This window comes from Macaca mulatta, chromosome 1 (genome assembly GCF_049350105.2).
Source record: "Macaca mulatta isolate MMU2019108-1 chromosome 1, T2T-MMU8v2.0, whole genome shotgun sequence".
Taxonomy (NCBI): Eukaryota; Metazoa; Chordata; class Mammalia; order Primates; family Cercopithecidae; genus Macaca; species Macaca mulatta.
Window position 1 is genome coordinate 16,220,408 of NC_133406.1, and position 5,258 is coordinate 16,225,665.

The following is a 5,258-nucleotide window of genomic DNA, read 5'->3' on the forward strand; positions in this document are numbered from 1 at the left end:
TCCTCTTGCTTCTCTCTGTTCATCTTCCATATTTGCATGTGTTTCTTAGTTTGGTTCGACTCAGTCCAGATATAGAGCCTAGCCCCATCACAGTCTGTAAAAAAGCACCACTCACCTTGTACTTTACATGAGCTCAACACCTTTTTATTAAAATCTGGAGAGCAGCGAGGAGTACCAGGACAGAACATGTGATTTTCCACTATCTCTTGGCTTCTACCCTCTGCTCTTTATGTTTCTTTCCTGTCCCTCCCACCTCCACATACTGCCCACAAAGCAAACTGCAAAGTCATTCTCTTGTCACCCATGAAAGTTCAATCTTATCACCTTTGAATTTCACCAACAACTACAGTTTTCTCAAAAAGTATTCTGACAGTTGAAAGTTTCTGTCTTGTTAAGATAGCATGAAGCATGTTCTTGTGAGTTTTGGAGACTGAAAAACAGAATCAGTTATCTGTCTTCAGCGGCAAAATGTCAAATAAATTAAATTGATAAACATCATTGACTTTTACAAAGTTGACCTGTACAAGGCTGTATAATGTCCGGAACTCCATTGATATTCTTTCCTTTAAAAGTTGGAGCCTATACTTACCTGGCAGGGGAGATACCATGATCTCAAAGGTGGTTTTCCCAGGGCAAGGCTCATCCATTCCACTCCAAATGTGCTGATCCCTGCAATTTCCTCAAATGTAGGAAACCCAACTGCATAATGTGTAGCAGTGGGAGACTGTGTTCACGCTTTCCTCTGTTAAAAAAAAAAAAAACAACTGGAGCCTAATTCTCTCCAACCTCCCAAAGTGGGGCTGGACTTGATAACTTGCTTCTAATGAACACTTTGTGCTGGAAGTGATTCCATGTGACATCCAAGGCTATGTCATAAAAAGGATAGCTTTCCTCTGTCTCTTTCTCTGGGGTAAGCTAGTCGCCATGTTGTGAGGACACCCAAGCAGCCATGTGGAGAAGCCCCAGGATGGAGAGCCTAGCCTGGAGAAGAACCAACTTGCCAGCTATGGGAGTGGACCACCTTGAGTCCTACAGCCTCAGCCAGGTCTTCAGCTGATTTCAGCCATGGCTGATATCTTGACTGCAAACCACCCAACTAGCTGTTCCTAAATTTTTGACCCATAGAAACTGTGAGAATAATAAATGCTTGTTGTTTTAAGCCACTAAATCCGGGGGTAGTTTACAGAGCAATATATAACTAATACTCATAGATACTAATACAACTTTCTTGGAAAAACAATTAGTTTTTGTAAATGAATGAATGTGTGAACGCTCAAATCAAAGCATTACCAAAGAAAGAGAGTTAACTAGGGGATCATTTCTTCTAGCAATGCTTTCCTGACTTCCCCAGATCCACGCTTCAAAAACTTTCACCTGTGGATGGATCATCCCGGGACTCAACTGTAAATGAAGATTCTGATTCAACAGGTCTGAGAATCTGCATTTTTAGCAAGACTCCAGGTAATGTCAACACTACTGGCTGATGACTTTCTGTGGTGGCACTTACCGTGGACTCCATTCATCCTGCCACCGGGTGTTCAAGGTTATAGGTCACTTTGTGTCAGAGGCACTGGTGATATTGAACTTTCCCCAAGTCCTGTGCCTCTTGAAAATAGGGGAGATTACAAAACTACCCCTTCCCAACACACACCTTCAGTGTTCCAAAAAATGACTTCTTGCAAGGAATTCCTTTTCCCCATAAGATTTAGATAAGACCCACCGATGACCTCCTTGTTCACCTATGACAGGGTCAGACACGGACCTTCCAATTCCATTCTGTGTCTCATGAATGATTAGCCATTGGTCCCCACTGGCCAGTGTCGACAAAATATCATCAATGTGACTTGACCAAACTCTGCTTAGCTTCCTCACCTTCCCCCAGGCCCCTGGACTTTGGTCCTTTCTCGCATGTAGGAATGCAGAAAAGCCTCTCTATAAGACCTGCTCCAGAGAATGCGATGGCTACAAACAGAGACTGAGCCACTGTTTGATCATGCCACCACCTCATCCCGCCCCTCACACGGTTCTTTGTAGCCTTCTCTACTCCCTATGAAAGAAAGACCTTTTTCTGCTGACCTCGGAGATGCACGCTGATCTCATGGTTACGGCACTCTCTACCTTGCTATAGTCTCCTTCCCTAATGCTGCAGTTTCCTTTCCTAGAGCAAGAGTCTCCCTGCCTTTGTTGCAGTAATCCTTTTGCATATCATCTCTCCTTACCTGAGTTCAATTTATTTTCTCTTGGCTTTTTTTTTTTTTTTTTTTTTTGAGATGGAGCCTTGCTCTGTTGCCCAGGCTGGAGTGCAGTGTTGTGATCTCGGCTCACTGCAACCTCTGCCTCCTGGGTTCAAGAGATTCTTCTGCCTCAGCCTCCTGAGTAGCTGGAATTGCAGGCATGTGCCATCACACCCAGCTAATTTTTGTATTTTTAGTAGAGACGAGGTTTCACCATGTTGACTAGGCTGGTCTCAAACTCCTGACCTCAGGTGATCCACCTGCCTTGGCATCCCAAAGTGCTGGGATTACAGGCTCGAGCCACCATGCCCGGCCCCATTATGCTTTGAGGGATTTACTTCTTTGGGTTTGAGATGTAGATCCCTTGAAAATCTGGAATCTCTTGTCTGAATCTACAGGAAGAACTGCTTTTCCCACATGGTTGTAATCACCTCCTTAATTATCTGTGTCTCACAGTAGATTGTAAATAGGGACAACAGGGACTGTGTCCGACTTATTTCTCATGTTCCCCTAGACTTTTACAAAGCGTTCATGTGGGTAAGTGCTCTATATGTGCTAAACAAGTGAATGATTATTAGAAATATTGAGGGTAGGTGCCATGTTTTGAGAGGCTGGAATATTTTAAAATGTGCAATTTACCTACATTGTTTAGGAAATTAATATAGATAAAGTTAGCCTAGTCATTTGACCATATATCTCTCCAAATTGTCCTTTCAATAAGAAGAGTCTCATATTCAAAATAGGCTCTTTGGATAGTCAGCATCTAAGCTTTGTTTCCATTCTGAATGAGTCTCCACTAAGCATGGCCTATGTCTCTGAAATAAAAGTCCTTCAAACTGCAGAATCTTAGCACTAGAAAAATATTAAGAGAAAAAATTGAAAGAAATTTCCTAAACACAGTGCTAGGAAAATTCAATCACAGGAGAAATCTTTTCCCACTGAGCAGTATATTGCTATCAGAACCTAGGAAATAATAAGTAAAGTACATTTAAATGGAAAAAAAAATACTCCTTTCAGTAATTCTAGCTTTTGAAGTATGTACAGAAAGAAATTCAGAGCTAATGGATCAACTTTAGTGAGCCTAAGCAAAAACCAATTTGGAAAACCCACACTTCAATTAACCTGAAATGAAAACTGGGGTGACAGAAAAAAAGATACAGCTAATAGAAGACATTAAATTAATGCTTTTGGTGACCCAAGAGACAAAAGAAGAAATAAATTTATCATGATTTACCTTTCACATAGAGGGAAAAAAATCTGAAAACCTTCCAAAATATTAATTTGTTTCCAAAGTGCTTAATGATTAGGTATATTCTTAAGTATTTTATTTTATTTTTTTGCAGCTATTGTAAAAGGGGTTGAGTTATTGATTTTTGTGGGGGTTTTTTGTTGTTGTGTTGATATTGTTGTTGTTGTTTTGAGATGGAGTCTCACTCTGTTACCCAGGCTGGAGTGCAGTGGCATGATCTCAGCTCACTGCAACTTCCACCTCCCGGGTTCAAGTGATTCTCCTGCCTCAGCCTCCCAAGTAGCTGGGATTACAGGCTCGCCATCACAGCCCAGCTAATTTTTGTATTTTTAGTAGAGACAGGGTTTCACCACGTTGGCCAGACTGGTCTCGAATTCCTGACCTCAGGTGATCTGCTCACCTCAGCCTCCCAAAGTGCTGAGATTACAGGCATGAGAGACCATGCCCGGCCTGAGTTGTTGATTTGATTCTCATCTTGGTCGCTGTTGGTGTATAGAAGAGCTACTGATTTGTGTACATTGATTTTGTATCCAGAAACTTTGCTGAATTCTTTTATCAGCTCCAGGAGCTTTCTGAAGGAGTCTTTAGGGTTTTCTATCTAAACAATCATATCATCAGCAAACAGCAACAGTTTGGCTTCCTCTTTACCAATTTGGGTGCCCTTTATTTCTTTCTCTTGTCTGATTGCTCTGGCTAGGACTTCTAGTACTATGTTGAAAAGGAGTGGTGACAATGGGTATCTTCAAGGAAAACTACAAAACACTGCTGAAAGAAATCATAGACAACACAAACAAATGGAAACACACCCCAAGCTCATGCTCGTGGATAGGTAGAATCAATATTGTGAAACAGACCACACTGCCAAAAGCAATCTACAAATTCAATGCAATTCCCATCAAAATACCACTATCATTCTTCACAGAATTAGAAAAAAAATCCTAAAATTCATATGGAACCAAAAAAGAACCCACATAGCCAAAGCAAGATTAAGCAAAAAGAATAAATCTGGAGGCATCACATTACCTGATTTCAAAGTATACTATAAGGCCATAGTCACCAAAACAGTATGGTACTGGCATAAAAATAGGCACATAGACCAATGGAACAGAATAGATAACCAAGAAATGAACCCTAATACTTACAGCTAACTGGTCTTCAACAAAATAAACAAAAACATAAAGTGGTGGAAAGACACCCTATTTAACAAATGGCGCTGGGATAAATGGCAAGTCACATGTAGAAGAATGAAACTGGATCCTCATCTCTTACATTATACAAAAATCAACTCAAGATGGATCAAGAACTTAAATCTAAGACCTGAAACTATAGAACTTCTAGAAGACAACATTGGAAAAACTCTTCTAGACATTGGCTTAGGCAAGGATTTCATGACCTAAAACCCGAAAGCAAATGTAATAAAAACAAAGATAGTTTGGACTTAATTAACCAAAAAGCATTTGCACAGCAAAAGGAACAATCAGCAGAGTAAACAAACAACCCACAGAGTGGGAGAAGTCTTCACAATCCGTATACCTGACAAAGGACTAATATCCATAATCTACAATGAACTCAAACAAATTAGCAAGAAAAAAACAAACAGTCCCATCAAAAAGTGGGCTAAGGACATGAATAGACAATTCTCAACAGAGGATCTACAAATGGCCCACAAACATATGAAAAAATGCTCGACATCACTAATGATCAGGGAAATGCAAATCAAAACCACAATGCGATACCACCTTACTCCTGCAAGAATGGCCATAACAAAAAAATCA

At 40.5% G+C, this 5,258-nt stretch overlaps 1 non-coding gene across 1 annotated transcript; it reads left to right on the forward strand.

Annotated features, from left to right (window-relative positions):
- Nucleotides 1-581: 581 nt before the first annotated feature.
- On the forward strand, nt 582-745 carry LOC114674681 (U1 spliceosomal RNA). The gene has a single exon (XR_003725807.1). It is a non-coding gene; the product is annotated as a U1 spliceosomal RNA (small nuclear RNA).
- Nucleotides 746-5,258: the final 4,513 nt, after the last annotated feature.